Consider the following 20,516-nt stretch of genomic DNA (forward strand, 5'->3'; position numbering starts at 1 on the left):
CAAATATATATATATTTTAATAAAAAAAAGCAACTTCCTTTTTAGTCTGCCCCAAAAATTTCATTAAATGCTATATTGACTAATGATCAGGAATCATAGAATACTGCAATAATTTGGCTGTATGTCAAGACAATTTTCACTGAAATTGAATTGCTGGTGTTTGCTAGTCTGGGGGACGAGAATATTTTTTTTCCTTTTTAAAATGAACACTAGTTTTGAATGAAAATTATGTCAACTTCAAACCATTTTCAGGATGGCCAGAAAAAAACATTCAGAATTTTCTTCCAACTTCCTCACTATCTGCACCTTCCTCTTGCGAGTGAGGTCTCATGAGGTTAATACTTTTTAACATGGCATGAAGTTGTGTCAGGGGAGGTTTAGGCTGGATATTAGGAAAAGGTTTTTCACCCAGAGGGTGTCTGGGCACTGGAACAGGCCCCTCAGGGAAGTGATCTCAGCATAAGCCTGACAGAATTCAAGAAGTGTTTGGACAAGGCTCCCAGGCACATGGTGTGACTTGGAACTGTCCTGTTCAGGGGCAGGAGCAGGACTTCAATGATCCTTGTGTGTCCTTTCCAACTCAGAACATTCTAGGACTCTATGATTCTATTTTCCATAATTCTGCTGCAGCCTTTAGTCCTGCTTCTGTAGAACAGGAACTCTTTCACGAAGAGTTCTTAGGGCCATGTTCCTTCCAGAATTTGGAAACAAGGGAGGGATATTCACTGCTGGTGTATAGGTTATATGATGTTTCATTTCAACTGAGATCACTGAAAAAAATGTATCTTTGGTATAGCTGGCAGAGTAGTTCTGCATCTGGATCATCCGATTTTGCCACAAAGGTGAGTGAGATAGGGGTGGTGGGGTTGTAAATGGAAAGAAATTGCAAGAACTTGGTCAGAGTTGTGTTGGGGAAGTGAATGCAGAAGCCTGGGAAGGATGCCAGGAGTAAAACTTACGGAAAGCTCGTGGGTTTTTATAGGACGATGACATCTAAGTGGAATTGTCTTTCATTTTTTTCATCCTCAGGGGCACACTACAAGCCATGATCTGAATTACACACTGCCCTGTGATGAAAGTGTATACACTTTATCTCATCCTCTCTGTCTCTCTCTTCAGGAGGAGGATCCTGTTGATATAAAGACTTAAAGTTTTTTGTTCCATAGAGATTGTAGCTTTTAATGAATTGATTAATTACTTTGTAGTAATTGCACATCTACAATGCAGCCTTGAAGCTATTCAAGCCAGCAGCAAAATGTTAACTGTAGTTGGAGAGGTAGGAGATACCAAACAAATTGAATAGGTCTAAGAACAGACTTGCAGAGCACTAGCATTAGTATCTGTGTTTCGGCCAGCTAAGCAGCCCTGACTTAATGCCAGTTTGAGTATGCCTTGCCTCTGTGTTTAAACTCAGAGCCTCCATCCTGCCTGCTCACTCATGCTGTGGATTAAGCCAGCTGTGACCTTACTGGGTATTATCTGCTCTGCAAAATTTCCAAGCTCTCCACAACAGACTCCCACCTGTCCTAGGACATCCTCTGGCTTTGCTGTTGTGCTGGATGACCTTGGCTGAATGTCAGGGGCCCACCAAATCACTCTATCGGTTCCCTTTCTCAGCTGGACAGGAGTGAGAAAATACTACAGAGAACAACTCATAGGTTAGGATAAGGCAATTTACGAAAGCAAAAGTAAAAGGTTAGGTGTACACAAGGAAAGGAAGAAAAAGCATTCTCTACTTCCCATCAGTAAGCAGTGTCTGGTCACTTCCCAGAAGCCAGGGCTTCAGCACATGCAGCAGTGGTTCCAGAATACAAAAGCAAATAACAAAAGCCTTCCCTTCCTCCCTCTTTCTCTTACTTTTATACCTGATGTCATATCATATAGAATATCCATCTGGCTAGTGTGAGTTAGCTGCCCTCATTTTGTCCCCTCCCAGGATTTTTCCCACCTGAGCCCACTGATGGCAGGGCAGAATGTTATAGAAGCAGCACTTATGCTGTGAGAGCACTGCTCTGCAGTAGCTGAAACACTGGTGTGTGATCAGCACTCTTCTAGCTACCAATACACAGCACAGCACTGTGAGGGCTGCTGTGGGGAAAATTTAACTCCATGCCAGCCAGACTCAATACAGCTTCTCAGCACCTGTTTTGAGCAGGCACTATGGCTTTGTGTCCTGTCCCTGCTAATCCCTGGGAGGAAGAACATCAGCTCAAAGATCAGCTGCACTCATCTCCTGGGACCAGAGGAACTGAAAGAAGGCAGTAGAAATACCTTGACTTCCGTATACCTGGCTAGTGGAATCCTGGGGACTGGCTGCTTACATTTGCTCTCAGTTGCCAATGGCTTTAGCTCTTCTCCCTCTAGCCTGTTAAAATGGCGGGGAGAGGTTATAACCTCTACACTGGAGACAATATCATCTCTCACACCTGAGAAGCCACAGAATAAGCTTCTTCAGTGATTGGATCATGGAATTATGTCCCAATAGGCCTGTATCCAAGTGGCAGAAGGAAATACGTGCCATACAGGTCACATTTTGATACAGGTACACATTCTGACAGATGGTGCAGCATTCTCAACCACATGATGTAAAAAGTTGGGATGTCAGACTCATCTAATTGTCTGAGAGTACATTTGAACTCTCAGAGTTCATATGACCATGAGAGCACTCAGTGTTCCAAGCTGAAGAGGTACCCACTTGTTCCCATGCTTGGTAAGGGACTATTGCCAGAAGCTGCTCAGCTATTCTGTGCCCCTCGTCCCCTACTTGCTTTGTTCCAGCTCTTTTGACTTTATGTTCATAGAGGTCCCAAATTCCTTCATCTGAGAAAACAGCTCCCACCAGCTTGGAATGTGCTGCTGGGTTATACAAAGGTTTGTTAAGAGCCTTTTAACTGAAATTGTGGGAAGTCAGCTTGGATGAATTTGTGTGCTTATTTCCAATTTAACTGTTTTCTGAGAAATGTCACATGCTGCCAAGAGTTGTTCACTACCTGAGTTCCTATAACTACCTTATTTCTCTGGTATATGTTGAGGTCACTGGTATGAGAGTATCTTGACTTTCATAGAGGAGGAAAGTTTTTGTCCTTGGAAAACATGAAGCAATTTTATTTTTATTATAGGATTTTCTTATTAGATAGCAGTCTACATGAATATATATTCAATTACTTTGATTGTAAAGATTGCTTTAGTGAGGAAATGTCTTAGTTATGATTGTCGCTCCTCATTGCATCATCATGTTTGATCTTAACAGGGGCACAGACAGGAAACATCACAAAGAGTCTTGAATTCCCTGTAAGCTGGATATGAATTGTCAGCAACATTAATTCACAACACCATTGCTTTGTCAAAGTTAGTTACACGTGCTATTGTTTTGAGAATATTTGACTGATAAGTTGCCTCTATAATTAGGAGTCTGTCACATTTCAATTATATTTTCATACCACTTTCCCAAAGGCATATAAATCAGATAAACTCCCTTTGGGCTGAAATGTGCCATTATAATTAGTGTGGGGACAGTTGTGTTTGTGTGCTGTGGTCCACTGCTTTGTTAGAGGATTATTATGCAAATAGGGTGGGTGTGTTGTCATACCTTTTAGACCTTCAAAAAAAAAAAATTAGGGTTGGTATTTTGAGTTTTGGCTTAACCATTTTGTTATACACTGAGTGTTTTACCACTGGTTTGTCACAGTATCCTAGCAATCCAAAGTACTTACTAAAAGACACTTGCAATATAAAAGTAGTATATTTCTTAACTAAATGATACTGTCTCAATAAACTATTGAAGGAAGAAAAGGAGAATCAAATGTTAAATTGTCTTATTTGTGAACACCTTTCTCAGTAGCAGTTCTTGACAAGAGTACATCAAGTGAATGGACAATGCGAAACAGTTGGATAAGCTGCAATTGTGTGTAATTAGAAATACATCTTTGGAAATTGTGGAGGAAGAACAATTAATGCCTTGAATTTGTTTTCTCAAGTAAGAGTTTTAGGAAAAAAATGTGTTGTCCGAGAAAACCCTTAAAACATGCCATGATGCACAGATGTGCTGTGAAATTCTTAGAATGTGAGCTAAATTTAAGAAGATCTTCACTGAATATTAAACAACCTTGGAAACTGCTACCCAAAAATAGCATATTTTTCTCTGTTCTTGGTGTAGGGGTGGAGTGGAGAACTAATTTTTTCAGAAAAGAGGCAGTTGTCAATTTTTTCAGCCTAATCTAGCTTTGTATGTAAGTTAGGCTACTGGATTTGTATTTGTGGGTTGTTATTAGATAGGGACTGGTGCTTTTAAAGCTGTGTCATGCAGACTAAAGAGTCTTTAAGTGTTTGCCCATATTTATCCATAAATACTGGAATAAATAAAGGGATCAACTGGGTAGCATGTTCTTGTCCAATCAGGCAGTGCACTAGGGATGGCTCTTCCTGCATGCAGCCCAGCTGCTTTGAATGACATCCCTTCTCTCTGGGAACAGCATTTTACTGGTAATGCAGGGAGGCAGATATGGAAAAAAGACATGGGGGAAAAATACCCAAACATTCTGAAATTCTGTTTTCATGCTAGCAATCCAAACTGAAACTGTGGAAAAGGGTTGGCTTTTTTGTATCTCACATGAATACAAGCTGTATTTTCAATCAACTCTTCTAGGATATTGTCATTATTCTTAAGCATAGAAAATTTACTATTGTAGAGGAAACTGGAGCAGGCCAGCTGTGAGGTTGTTTAGCTTAGCAGTGTTCATCTTCTAATGGTCACATAGATAAGATTTAGTACTGCCTCTGTCCTGGGCACAGAACAATATATTTTCAGAGAAACATAAAATTGTTTGGGTTGGAAGGGACCTTCAAAGACCTTCTAATCCAACCCCCCTGCCATGCACAGGGACTTCTTTCACAAGATAAATTTGCTCAGAGCCCCATCCAAGCCAGCCTTGAACATTACAGAGATGTAACAGCTTCTCAGGACAAAACCTGTTACAGTGTCTCACCAAAAATTCTTCTTTATATCTAATATAAATCTATTCTATTTTACTTTAAAACCATTTCCTCTTGTCCTATATATCCTTGCCAAAAGTCCCTGTTTGGCTTTCTTGTAGGCCCTCTTCAGGTACTGAAAGGCATCCAAAGCCTTCTCTTCTCCAGGCTGAACAACCTCAGCTTCCTCAACCTGTCTTCACAGCAGAGGTGCTCCATCCCTTGGACCATCTTTGTGGCCCCCTCTGGGTTTGCTCCAGCAGGTCCACATCTGTCTCATGTTGGGGCCTCAGAAGTGGACACAGCACTGCAGGTGGGGTCTCACCAGAGCAGAGGGGCAGAATCCCCTCCCTCTCCTGCTCCCCACACTGCTTTGGATGAAGCCCGGGACATGTTTGGCTCTCTGGGCTGTGAGCACACACTTCTGGCTCATGTCCAGCCCCTCATCCACCCAAGACAATCCATTCTCTTCCCAGTCCTTTCTTGTGCTGGGGATTGCCACAACAAGACCTTATAGTTGTGCTTGTTGCATTTCATGAGGTTTGCACAGCCTAGGACTAAGAGATGCTATTTTACCCCATCACATTTCCTTTTGTGAGGTTCTTCCAGCTGTCTAGTACCTTCTGAGCCAGTGCCTCTGTGTGGTTTAAGAGATAGCCTAGGGTACAGGGTGGTATCAGTGCCAGCCTTAATTTCTGGAAATAAAAAGTACCCATGTATACAGAGATGGGGGATGTTAGACCCCCAGCTCCTACTTCTATATTTTTTCTATGAATATAACTTAGAAGGGACATAATTAACAATACCAAAACCATAGTGCTAAATAGCAGGCAGAATTAAGGAGAGAGAGAAGGAAAATCACTTTTCAGAAATCACCTCATTCAGAAGAGTGCAGAAGCATATATTCATGTTCTTCTGGAGATCAGGAGGTACTGAGGACCCACTTAAATTTAAGTACTTGCTTAAGCATACCATTTAAAATAAGATTTTTCTTTCAAGTCATGCAATGTTATAAGGACAATTAAAACTGCAGTTTCTATTTGCCTAATTATGGAAATCAGTATTTCTTATGCAAGGCTTGCATTTCTCCATGCATAGGTTCTCTATTCATCCTTTTAAACACAAAAAAACCACCCTTAAAAACAGAGAGGAAGAGACAGTGTTCTACTTTATGAAATCCTGCTAAAAAATAGGAAGGAGAAAAAAATGTTAACTTTAGTATTTCTTGGATTTGGTTCTGCAACTGAGAATTTCTTCAAACTTAATTAATATAAGCATACTTTCGTTTGCATTTAAATACAGTAAAATATTTGTTGCTAAAATTTCAAACATAGCCACGAAAAGTTAAAGTCTAAGTTGAATAATTACTTGGCTTGACCTTCACTGCTTGTTTTCTTCCTGATAGCTTCCAAAAGTTGTCAGTGAGCTTGCTTTTTCATAACTTCTCTGGAAAATTACCAGCAGCACTACAAAGTTTCCTTCCTACCTTTGAATATCTTTTCTTCAATTTAGAAAAGTTGGGGGTTGGCTTTTTTTTTTTTTTTTTAATAAGAGACACACACGTAACTACAATGTACATATTTACATAAATTGAGTGTTGTACTGGTGTTTATTTTAGAAGTTAAAATTTTTAGTGCTGGCATGTGCATGCATGTCTGTGTGTGTAATGCAGTTTATGATCTGTTCCCAGAAGTTAGCTGAAGTCTTCTGTTTCTCTCTTTAATAATAAATGAGCAGAACCTTGACAGCATCCAGGGCCATCCAGATGAGAGTGCCAAATAACTGAGCTATCATCTGCAAAGACAGGTGTCAGTTCTCAAACATGAAGGCAATTGACTCCTCTGACATGTTTGAATGTATTCTAGCTCCCAGGGATCAGCTTATGGTGTCTCAGTCACCTCTGCCAGAAGCAGTGCCTCTGCACAGACCAGGCTGTGGTATGCCAATGTCCTTGGCTTCCCACAGAATGGCGTCCCTGTGATATATTCCTCTCTTCCAGCTCCTCTCAGTTCCAGGGTTTGGGACAGGGAAGCCCTTCCATTCATCATTCTTCAGTCAAACAAATGGGACAGAAGACATCTTGATCTTTCACTCACTACTTTGAGGTCTGAATTTGTTCTACTAGATTATTAAATTCTGAAGGCTAAGAAAACTCTACCAGACTTTTAGGGAATCTGGGTCCAGAGTTTCCCCTGCAAAGGGTTTGTTCACAGCATAGTCTTTTACGCCATAATCCACTGTAATGCAGCAGCTCTTATCCAGATGTATGTCCTCTTGTAGGCAACGTCTAATGTATTCCTGTGCTTTCCTTTCTGTCATGTACTGCTCAAAATAGTGCAAATGCTTCTGCTATTGAGCTATGCTATGTTAGGAGAGCCTCATTTTGGGAAGGATCAATAGTGTGAAATACTGATATGAAAAGCCTTTGAGTACAAACTTCAGTTGATTAGGGCTGGTAGTGCAAAGAGTTATGGGTAACTTCTACTTTCCTGGCTTTATTTGTTCATAGACCAGAATTAAATATTTACAATTAATACGAAGAATTTTGAATAAAAACTATCTGGGTTTCACATTTTAAATACTTTCACAAAAACATGATGCCTGTTAATATTTTGCAATTCTCTTTTCTAGTTTTACTTTCACTTACTAGGTTATAGTACTTGCAGTGTGTCTATTTAAAATTCTGTGAGGCACCATTTATGAGTTGTGTGCTCAGAACACACCAGCTACACCTGCAGACTGAGTCCTCTTGGTCTTTAATTAGCTGCACAATAGTGGCTGTGTCCAGTTTTGCTAGGCAATGACAATGAAGAATTTTGAATTCCACAGAATTTTTCCCAATATTTCATACCTATTTTTTTTTTGAGAGATATAGACATCTCTAGGAAGAGATAAGGTTTTTTTTACATTTGCTAAAATGTCTCAGTTTGATAATAGAAGACATTATTGCATACTTATTATGGGATAGATTCAACAAAGTACTATCAAAATGCCTTAAAGTGTGAAGAAACAAACTAGTTAATGAATATTTGTTTGATAGCTTTTTAGTCCTTCCTATACCTTAACATATACTTCTCATTTGTCTAAACTATCTAGTAATTTTTTTAAGTGATGCAATTTTTTTGTCCTTAATATGCTAGTCATAGAAATTTTTCTGCTACCCACAAAGCACGCTGTCCTAGACAGTGCAAAATATTGCAGAGCGTGTGAGAGAAACACGGATCTTTGCAGGGAGATGTTTTAGAATATGGGGAGAAGGGAATTAAAAAAATTTTATCAAATTTGACAGGACTGCACTTAAAAGCGCAGTTTATGAATTATATGTGACTTACAGAGCATACTGCACTTTCTAATTCATTGTACTAGTACACCATGGTAGCATACAAAGATTGGTACACTTCTGAGAGATATCCCATTTTTCTGTGAAGCGCATAGATTTAAACCTTCCCAAGTACAGTTACAATAGCAAATTCACAGCACTACAAGGGTGACTCGAATGTCCTTGATAAATGTTGCAACAGTGTGCAGATGAAATGGAAACACCTCCAGGAACAGTTCCAGCAGAGGGAGGGTGATGCAAGCCAGAGCTGCTGATTATCCACCCACATAAACTCAGGCTCCAGATGTAGCTTGTGTTCCTGTACAACAAGAAGGGATATTGTGAGTACTGTCTTCTACGAAGTCATCTGAACAAATGAATCGAGGGCAAGAACAACTCTCCTGTGAAAAAAAGACCCAAGAGAGTTGTGGCTGTTCAGCCTGAAGATTAGAAGAGTTCAGGGAGACCTCACAGAAAGCTTTCAGTACCTAAAGGAGCCAACAAGAAAGCTGGAGAGGGACTTCTGATCAGAGCATGACCAGAGCAGATAGTGTAGTAGTAAAACAGGGCAGGTTTACCTTAGATATAAAGAAGAATAGGGTTTCTTTAGAAAGAGGTTGCCTAGAGAAGGTGTGGGTGCGCTATCCCTGAAAGTGTTTAGGTCAGGTTGAATGGGGCTTTTAGCAACCTTGTCTTGTGAATGATGTTGTGGAAGACAGTGTTGGATTTAGAATGTCTTTCTAGGTTCCTTCCAACCCAAACAATTCTATGATTTTGTGATCTACTAAAGGACCACTCATTATATTCATTCACACTTACTTTTTCTTGAGAGCATTGCTGCTTAGTTGCTTTTTCACCACCTGGGACAACTAACTCTTCTGGCTGTGACATTCCTTTCTCCATTTCCCTGGTCCAGAAGTGTTTCAGGTGGCATCACCCAGAAACAGAAGATGAAAAAACAGGAGAGCAGCAGTTTTGACTGCCCTCACAGTGTGAGAGGAGAGGAAGTTTGTCCAGAGGTTTCTCAGGTGGAGGCTGTCTCCTATCTGAGACACCTTCCAGAGTTCATGTAGCAACACTAATCGCACACCAGGTTTCCCTTAAAGGTAAAAACATCTCAGGGCTCTCCAAGCTGTCACAGAAAGGATCTGCCAGGGGCAATCTAATGGGAATATCTCTATTTAAATGCCTTGAGGACAGCTGACAAAACCTCATCTCATGTGAGGAGGTTTCTGGCATCTATTATCTCCTGTCACCTCAAGATAAGCTATGATGCCTGTGGTGGATATTTTGTAACCAAATGAGAGAGTAAGAATTATCAGATACCATTAGACTGTGCTGCCACTGTATGTGATATTGCAGTAACACTAAATCTTTGGAAAGTTTTGCATTACTGTGCCACCCGCTGGAAAGCCAATCAAGAAAAACAAAGTAAAATTTAAAAAGGAAATTGAAGTTCTGGACATCATAATTTTTATCAGATGGGACTAAAAGTGAAAAATGCATTATTTAATTGATGACCTGCAAAGACAGTAGCTAAAAATTAATTTTCATTATGTTTTACAAGTCCAATATTTTTTCCCCTCAATTACAATTTAAAACATAGTATTGCAGTCATTTGACACTTCCAAAGCTTTCAAGCATCCCTTTAATGCAGGAGGCACAAATGGGAAACTGAAGTGTGTCTAATAGAAAAGCATTTGAACAGAACATGTCTCGTCTCTATTTAAGCAATATGAAGAAATAAACAAAGGACCTGTTGTTGAATGGAAATAAAGTCGGTAGTCTGACCATTTTAACTTACAGATTTAGCTGCAGCTGTAATGATATTTTTAACAACCAAAGAACACACTTCTGAGTTAACTGGTTAACTTCAATATCAATTATATATTTGAACTAAGTTAGGAAAGCACTTAAAGTGGTGGTGTCTTAACAGAACAGTGTTAGATCATAAGCAGTCCCTGGAAATACTGAGAGAAGTACTTACTGTTATAGGCTCTCCTCAGAGTTTTCACTAATGGAAATCACAGTCTTCTTGGCACTGAAAGCTCCACATCTTCCTGTTAAGGATGAATTCATTGTGAGAGTGTCTGTACCACTTCAGTGCCTTCCATTTTATTTATGGAGAAAACTTTGTACTGACTGTGTTTGAGAATTGAGTGGCTTTGCTAGAGGGTCCATGCATAATCTGTATGTCAGTCTTCCACCTGGTCGACAAGAGAAGGTCTAAAGGGCAGAAGGACAACAGCATATTCTTCCTTAGAAATATCTCTTGGTCAATATTTATCCAGCTGTTCCTGGGAACAAGTTTGCTCTTGCTGTGATTTCACACTGGAATTGATATACTCCATTCTGAGTAGCTAATCTTACGTATACTGGACTTAAGTCAGAATCAGAATCAGACATAATTTTTCTGTTTCTGTTGTATGCTGCAGTCTCTATTAATGCTTATGAACCACATCTGCTATTTAGAAAATCTATCCAAACAGATGTACAGGATCACTTAATAACTAAAGGCTTGTTCAGATTTCTCTAGTTAAACTGCTCTGGAAAAAAAAATTTAAAAAACCCCACACTGTTAAATTTTACTCCAGAAGTTGCAGACCCAAGAGTCTAGGGGAACTTTGATTTTGTTTGTGTATTGTTTATCTTCCACCCTTCTAACACTTCAGGTACAATACCTGTATGACATTTTTACACTGCCTTTATTATGGAGGGCAGGTGAGGTAGAACTTTACTGCATTTATTTCTTCTATGAGTCATTCTTGTACTGTCCAAGATATCAAAGAGCAAGATTGCTATGAGGAAAGCAAGATTATGCGTTCATTATATTCTCTGCCTTAAATTTTTGCTTTGGTTGTTTAAGTAAAACCCACATCTAAGTTCCTGTCATCGTCCTCTAGAATCTTATTACCTCTCCAGTAAATTCAAGGCATTCCTCATTGTTGTTGCATGCAGTTGTTCTTCAGCAGTTGATACCAACAGTTAGGAACTTGTTCTGAGTAAAGGATTTGGTCTCCATGATTATATTTGTTTTTCGCATATGGCTATAAGGTTTCACTTTTCAGTAAATGCATTTGCCCTTTTTATTTAACCTAAATACAGTTCAAGTAATTTAAATGTATGCAGCTTTCACTCACATAATGGACTTCATATCTGAGCTACAAAATTGGAAGACAACTGCCAGTAAATTAAAATAAATTCTCCTTCATCTGGCATTTGAGCTCTCTCCTAGAGCTTTTTAAAACATGAATCTGCCTACAGTTTAACGAAGAGAAGAAATGTGAAGACTTATGTTTGCATATCATGCAAATTTAAAAGAAACACAATTCAATCAGTCTCCTTAAACAGCAATTAACTACTGATTTCAAATCCCCTCACAGCAGTAATATATTACTTTACTGAGATACCTGCTTATAAGAAGGTTAAAAATACAAAAAAATTCTTCTCCTGTCCCTATTTTTCTGTTCTTCTGACATTTCAAGTGAGAACGGAACTTTACCTAAAAAATTCATTAGTTAAGCTCTCTTCACCAAGCAGAAGTGTCTACCCTTAGTTTGCAATCAAAATGGGAGATATCCATTGCAGTTACAATGTTCACAGATTGGCTGCTAGCTGGCAGATTGTCCAAAATGGTGATTTCACACATATCAATGGGAAATTTAAAAGCAATTTATTCTGATATATACTTTAAAAGTTATGAAATACTGAGGTTTTTAAAATTTTTGACCAAGGAATTTTAGGGTGATGAGGGATCATTGAGCAAAAATATAACACACAGTATTTCTGCAGAAAAATGCACGTTTGAAAGCTCTGCCTCATACACATAGAGTGCTTGGCTCATATGAATTTCCTGATTAATTTTATAAGCCATACATATCATTTGCTGAATAGATTGCTGGGGTTTTTTCTACCAGTTTTTTTCTCAGAAAATTTGCCAAAGACAAGGACCTTTACCAAGGTTGTAAGATACCCATGTATAGCAGTTCTGGTCCGTTAGCCTACCAAAAAGTGCCCTTCCACTTCAGCCAGAACTGTTTCTGGAGACTTTAGAATTTTGAAATTTAGGATATGGAAACAGGAGATACTGCTCATGATGAGATACTGCACATGATTCGATACTGTTTATGATAAAGCTGAAAGTTTTAACTCAGATCCTTGACTACCAGTAAAAAAAACCCGAGTTTGCCTCCAACAAACATTTACAAAATCATAGACAATTTTCAGTGAAGTTTCTCTCAAACTGTCTAGTGATGCTATTTACAATATTATGTCTTGGTTTTGCTGATTACTGAAGTCATGTCTGTGTTACTGTCTTAATGTTAATTCGCAGCATCTTTCACTGTATTCACATTCTCAAATACCCCCAGTTCGCAACATCAAAAGCTTAGAAACACCTTACAAAAATATCCAGCACTTGAGTCAGCATTTGGTGCTTAGCCAATTTTGACAGTTTAATAAATGGCTTGCATTAAGCCGTGGCAACTGGACGTGCAGTGCTCCCCACAGTCTGGAATCAGCCCAAACCATTCAGTGCATAACTAATCCTTGTAAGTAGGCACACATAAAGACTGGTGGAAGAAAACTAATACTCTATACAGACATATCTTTGGAAAACACATGGGAGCCTGAACATACATGTTATAGAGTTGAGAATTAAACTGAAGAAATGTGATATTTCAAAGGAGAACGTGTCCTGGGTTCCCCAGTCCTTCTGCTTTCAGAGCCCCAGGAAAGGATGTCTATAGATTTCCCCGAGCCTGCCAACACATCCATTGAAATTTGGCAGTCTGTTTGCCTTGAAATAGGATGGGTGTAGGGTCCTGCAGAGAAGGAGTTACTCTGTTATACATTGACCAAGCCTATTATTTGTCACTGAAATTAACTCAGCTGAAGATTGGATAGCAGAGGGCATCTACAAAGATCTCAATAGTACGGATAAACACATTTAGCTAAATATGCAGAGCAATCCACACTCTATGCATTAATTCTTGCTAGGGTATGTCAGTCCTGGTTTGGAATGACAGAAACAGGTTGACATCATATTTTTCTGAGAAATAGATGAAATAACAAGATCTGGTCTGGATGCTTCACGTGTTCCTGTCAAGGAGATACCCCTTCAGCAGGAAGGTCTTGCCCTGCGACAGTGCCAAATCACAAGAAACACTTATACCTGTTGACACACAGGTGCCAAAAATATAAAATCTAAGAGAAAAAGGTGTAGAAAAGATAGCAACTCTAAGTGCTACTCCCTGCAAGAAAGACAGGTTGTATTGCAGCTGGTGAATGGAAAAGTCATTAAAACCTCTTTGAGTGTCACTAAATACAGTGTGTAACTTGAGAGTGCAGCCTGCCATCACTCCATGTGCAGACAGTTGATCCACTGGCAAGGCAGCCCAAGCAGAAATTTGGCTGAGCTACAGGCAGGGGCACAGCAGAGTTCAAGACGTGCATTGTGTGCTTTCCCCAAGAAGCTGTCAGCTGGTGGATGACGTATAGCCATGGATGTTACGGGTGCCAAAGCAGGACAAGGAAGATGAGAACTGGTGTGAATTTCACATTCCACATCTCAGGCAACATTGTTGAGGTGGGAAGTGCATCTGCAAACAAAACCTAAGTCCAGAAAATGTTTGAGTATATTATTTACAAGTACCAAAGAATCCTAGCAGATGCCCTAATAATAGTGGTAAATTGGCTTATTTGAAGGAAAGGGCCTTGCTAAAACAATGAGTAGATGCTTCTAAAGCAAGGGTATGTTTACAAAGGTGAATAGTTTGATGTCAAAACAATGATGCAGTGGTAAAATACAATATTTCTACAGAAAAATATTGTTTCCTCCTAAAATAATCACTAGTAACTATCTATGAGAAATGTCAGAATTGGCCTTGCTTTGCTTAAGGGGAAAAAAAAAGGTGGATTTTTTTTTTGAGAATGTGTTCTCTACTTTGAAAACTTCTTTTGTTTTCTAGATGTTTTGGAAAAGTGACCAAACTGTAAAATGCTTGTAAAATCAGTAACATCTTTACTTTCTTACAGTTTTCACTGAGTATACATCACAAATTTTACTTTATAAATCTGTTTCTATAAAAACACAAACTTGTTACTTCTGTTGTTTACTAAATCATCCATTAGTTAAAAACACAAGGCTTACCAGCCAAATTCTTTTTTCTGCGGAGTAAGTTTTATGAGAAGTGCAAGACCAATTTCTCTTTCTATCAAATGGCATTTTCACACTCATTCTGTAGATTAGAACTTCTCTCTAGGCTACTGTTATCTGAGGAGTGGGACCTGGTGCCCCTCAGATGCCTCAGGAATGTGCAGAGGGGGTGGCTTGTGCTGGCGGTTTTCAGGGATAGGACTTGCATGGGGTCCTGGAGTCACACCACACTCTGTCAGCTTTTGAGGCCAACAATTGCTCAGATACTCAATAACAACCTTCAACTAATTAAAAAAATGTACATCAGAAATCCAGCTCTGAGAACATCCTCCTCAATCAGGAGATAGAAGTAGCCCTTTGGCTTGGGTGAGAGCAAATAATCACAAAAGAGTTCCAGTACATGGAGAACTGAAGATCTCTTTATAATGCCAATATTAAGTAATTTTCTTTAGCTACTAAACAGCCCTACAGTACACATGAACATAGTGTACTCTGGAACTGAAATTTACTATCCATTTCTTCAAAAATTTGGCATAAAATAGGCCAAAGAAATAATGGTGTTCTTGACAAGTGATCTTTAAAAACATTTTATGAGGCTGTTCTTTTTCCAGCAACCTTTTCACATTTGATTAATATTCCTTCCTGTTTTCTGGTTCAGAATGTTACTTCTTTGAGCTGCATTGGATCTAAAACTGAAAGCAAGAAAAACTTTTTGATCCTAGGAAAACTGACTTTATTATTTCCATATCTCAGGTCCATCTTATATGTTGTCAAGGCACAAAAAAGATTAGTAATTTTTGCATATGATGCAAGAGAGAAGTAAAAAGAAGTTAAAGTTTTTCAAGCCAAACTTGCTTTGCAGCTAAACACTTTTCAGACATCCCAAACACAGCAGGTCAAATACTCTAGGATTATGTTCAGATCTCTCTGAGTGCACAAGAGTTCATTCCAAATAATCCATAAAAGAAAGCAAAAGGCAAATTCATTTAGTAGGGATCACAGAATTTCCCTCAGTTAAAAGCCATGTATTAATAACTGACAGAAAACATTGAATCTGTTTTAGTGAAATAGAGGACACTTTCCCCCACTGGAGACATTAACAACACTACTCCAAATATTTGTGGATTAGGCTGATGTAATCTTTCAGTTACCCGTAAATGTCTTGGGCACAAGGGATTGTGTACATGTATTATTTAGCAGGCAAAATGCTGTATGGCTACAAAAAGCTACTTCCAAGCACTAGGATGAGGTCTCACATGCTTCTGAGATGCAGTCTAAATAGGAAGGTGGTATCAAAGAATGTGTGGAGTTTCCATAAGTAATGTCCTAACCTACTTGTTTTGATTAAATCAAAGTACTCTAAGCACTTTGCAACCCCACTGCAGTAATAGCAGAGCTATAACCTCCAAATAACTGCACCCACCAAAGCACAGAGAAAGCCTGTGTGCTTGTTTGATTGTTTTTACATTTAAGGGTATTTTGTTTTGTTTTTTACAAGGAGATGTATTATGGCTTGGGACAAAAGTGTGAAGAATATGAGGCAGTTTTGGGTGTCACAATATAAGAAGTACATGAAACTATTAGAGAGTGTCCAAAGGAGGACAAAAAAAGATGGTGAAGAACCTTGAGCTACAGCTAAGGTCACTTGGTCATTTCAGCTCTGAATTACAGTTGGACTATCCCAGCTTTGCATTAAAGTTTCCATCTCCTGGCAGCAACCATCTTTAATCACTAAGATTTAAAAAACCAAAGAAATAAACAAAAATTTAAAAATTTTAAAAAACAATGCAAACCATAAAACACTGGAAACACCAGCAAGGCTTGTACTCTGAGATAGTGACACTGAATTGGGTGTATTGACTTGTTTGTTTAAAAATGCAAAGGAATAACTTCCTGGATTCTGTCACTCCTTGGCATAGGCTATCATTGATTTTTTTCATTCTCTGCTTTTGCTTTTAAGGAGTTTTCATTTCCCGCTTCACCAGATTTGATCCAGAACTTACTATTGCTCCTTCAACTTCAATGGGCACTGAAAAATACTCAGGTTGACACTCCTTATATGTTTTTAAAGAGTTTGTCTCTCACTTTTCTGTAACATAATAATTCAGAAGTTTTTTTTAGTGGTGCCTGAACCATGTATAAAAGATGAGATACTTGTAGTAAAGATAATGTGTCCATGGAAAATTTGACAAGAGTCCTGCTATAAGTGTTTGAACTCAGTAGGCATCAGTTAAAGTTTGGCATCAATCAACAAGGACTAATATATGTAAGGAGCATTTCCATAGGAGTGCATAGAAACACCAGAGTGAGTCTAATCTTCAGTCCCTGGGCAGCTCCAAAGACCCCACAGAGATGGAGGCGAGGATTGTGTAACAGCATCTAGAGAAATGAGGAAAGCTGAAAGAGTCCTTGTAGAGAATATAAGCATAGAGAAAGGACATTTATATACTTCCAAATTACTTTCTTTGGTTTTTAGCATCGTGCTAAAAACACATCTTTATGCTTAATTGTCGATCTGGAAGTGCACTGGTTGAGGCTGTCTCTGTGTTTTGACAGACATCCACTAAGGAAATATCAGGCTCTGTCAATCTAGGGTAAGAAACCTGTTGTTACCTAGTTTATTGTTATTGTTTGCTGTAATGGAAAACAAGTAATATTGTGCATTGTAAGGAATGATGGCTGTCTTCTCAGTTGCTGTTAAAGCTGTCTGTAATGCCCACACACAATCCCATTGGAACAGAGAGATTACATCCCAGCTACTCTGCCTCCATTATTAGGTGGACAGTGAAGATATGTGATGCAGCCTAATAGTGTCTCTATTTCAAGAGTAGTGCTATAGCAAGACACTTGAAGAGTCTTGCCTGTAGATTTCTTTCTCATCAGATTTTTCTCTGCTTTAAATTTACCCATGAATCTCAAATATTTTTTAGTCATATTATGATATATGTCAAACTAAAAAGCCTGCTAGATAGAAGGAAAATAAAAGGGATGTTTATACTAAAACCCAAATAAAGGCATCATACATCCACTTTGTTCTTGAGGGAAGGTAACAGGGAAGCAGCAGTACATAAGAGTTGAGAAAGGCCTTGTTCTGCTGAGAGAATTGTCTTTTCTCAACAAGAGAACTTCTAAGGCCATGTGAAACTGGAGGACAACTTTTTCTTATTTGAAACAAGAACTGCCACAGTCTTTTGTCTTGAGCAGAAATGAATATAGAGGTTCTTGCCTCTCAGTGCTGGGCAGCAGGTTGGTGCAATGCTGTCTGAGGGGGATGCAAACCTGGTCCCCACCTCAGGGCTCCTTCTCCAAGTGTCTGACAGGCACCCAGACCACCTGGCAGCCTGCAAGTTCTGTGACTGCAAGCTACAGATATCTCTCCTCCATGACATTTCCTTCCAGGAATGCCCAGCTCTGCACACAAGTGCTGTTAACACTGGCTGTTTGCTGGCCACTCAGCCACAAGCCGCGGAGATTAAGAGTCCTTGTTTATATTTATTTGAAAATATAAGATTAAGGTATCAGATTCCTAGGAACTGCAATGCTGCTATAAGCCTTGGTGTGTCTCTTTGCATATGAAGTTCTGTTTGATGTAACGAGCATTTTAGAGAATGGATGCATTTTAGAACATTGTCAGGGTCCCTTCCCCTGCCATGTAGCCCTGAGGGAGACACGGGGTTTCCCTGCCCCTGCTCAGCCTCGTTCCCGATGGGTTGTTTTGTGTTCCCCTGCGCGGGCAGGGACCCTCGGGCCCCGGGACTGTAACAGTTCCTCAGCAGAGCCCCGGCCATGCAGCTGGGGAAATAAACATCTCTGAAACATCCATCAAGAATCCGTCCATATCTATTTCTTTCTACGGACCTCCTGGTTTAATACATCATGTTACAGAATCCCCACTGTAACAGAACACCATATTGTCTCCTTGGGAACTTTGACCTCTGATAACTTCCAAAATTACTAGAAATTATATCACGCTGTTCATTATACCTGAGATACCTAAAAACTGTTTTCTTTCCATACTGTTTACCATTTTTCAGTTTTGATAAATTATGGCAATCTGCATTTGAGGGATTCACATTACCTCAGTATAAGATGTGTAAATACAGAGAGAAGCGCTAGCAATATTATGTTGGGCTATTCTGCAGTGAGCAATAGAGAGAGACAGCACAGAAAGGTGTAGAATTGGCTATTAAGGATAATTGAATGTTTAAAGTCACCACCCAGGCTGTGATGCTAGAAATCAATACTTGACCTGGTGACTTCAGATCCAGTAGATAAAGATTATGGTATCAAGTTAAAGTACAAAGGAGACTCTTGAATAACCTCCAGTGCCACCCCATGACTGAGAAGTGGATGACTGTGCAAAGAGAAATTTGAAATTTGGGGGCAAGAAAAGGATTGTAAAGTGATGTGATCTGTAAGAAGAATGCATCCACAGGTTTTGCACAATTCAGCTTTTTGCAGCCTGGCAACTTTCTCATCTATGAACAAAGAGCTCTTGTTTCTGCTTAGCAAAATAGACATGGTACAACTTTGTGTTTAGGACAGTACCTGCCTGCCTTGTAAAAAAAATCCCCCAAACAAAAACCACAAAATAATCCAATCCACTAAATCCAGTACCTGAGCAGCAGTCACTTCACAACACCTGCTGAACACTTGACTCAGTGGGCTTGCCTGCCTCTCCATGAGCAGTCTGGCTCCCTGATCTGTCTCTCTCTCTCTTTGCTTTTTATTTTCAAATCTTGATGGATGTACTTACTGCTGTCCACAGATTTGGGACTTGGAAATAGAAAAATAAAAGAAGACAAAGTGAATTCTAGCACTGAATCTGCCTAACTCGGTGATATTTAGCAAGTGTCCAGTGATTCTGTGGGCACTGATGGACAGCTTCTAAGGCCATATGAACAGTGGTGGACAACTTGTTCTTATTTGAAACAAATTAAGAAAAAGAAGGGAAGGGAAGGGAAGGGGAAGGGGAAGGGGAAGGGGAAGGGGAAGGGGAAGGGGAAGGGGAAGGGGAAGGGGAAGGGGAAGGGGAAGGGGAAGGGGAAGGGGAAGGGGAAGGGGAAGGGGAAGGGGAAGGGGAAGGGGAAGGGAAGGTGCCTATATGCCATATAGATATATCTTACCCATAAAAATGTCTGAAAGGAGCTAAAAATTTTTAGTGGTTCCACAGGCAAAAAAACCCCCCAACAATGTTTAAAATAACTGGCCCTTCATACTTTCTGTTCAAGAGATGACAATTTCTATTATTTTGCAGAAATTATTTTTTCCATGCTAAAACATTTATTTTCACCACAGGGCTTACTTCCTTGTATCAAAGCTCTCCATTTTGGACAGGATGTTTTAAAAACTTCTTACATGAAGACTCTAGCAAGAAACTGAAGTGATCCACTAATTCCTTCTCTGGGACATGCCTGGGAAGTGTCACCCAGTTTCCCTTTGCACTTTTCCATTGACTAGTGGCTGCTGATGGAAAGAAAGGATGAAAAGACCTTGTGCCATTGGGTTCAGATCCTTCTGTCTTACTTCTGTTGAAATCAGTGTGATTTTAGAGGTATCCACAAAACCAAGATGCAGCTTCCAAACAGGAAATTGTACAGGTTGAGCTACAGTAAGGGCTTAAGGTTTCTCCACAGTTCTAGAGGCATAAAATCATCAAGAACTGGGAGTTTATTTTTAAGTGTCAAAGGAAAATAATGAGCATGTCAACTTGTGTAGTTTCTTCTTTTGACACAGTATCATTGCTGACAAAGGCAGAATTGAATACTTTAAAACTTCTTTTGTTTTGTTCAATTTTTTGATTTAGAAGCAACCATTACTTCTCAGTACTAATTTTTAAAGTTCCTAACAAAAGAAGTTTCAGTTCTAATTCTGGAGAAGATGTTTTGTGCCAGAATCTTTGCTTGGATTACCAACAAGAACTCTGCCAATCTGATCCAATCTGAACAAAAGACTTGCTGGCAAGACTGAATCACAAGATGAGTCAAAAAATTGCATATCAACTTTACTTTCTCCCCTAAAGAGAGACACCTTTTTGTCCTATTGGTCTTACCCTTTCGAATACCAAGT

This window comes from Aphelocoma coerulescens, assembly GCF_041296385.1.
Source record: "Aphelocoma coerulescens isolate FSJ_1873_10779 chromosome Z unlocalized genomic scaffold, UR_Acoe_1.0 ChrZ, whole genome shotgun sequence".
Classification (NCBI taxonomy): Eukaryota; Metazoa; Chordata; class Aves; order Passeriformes; family Corvidae; genus Aphelocoma; species Aphelocoma coerulescens.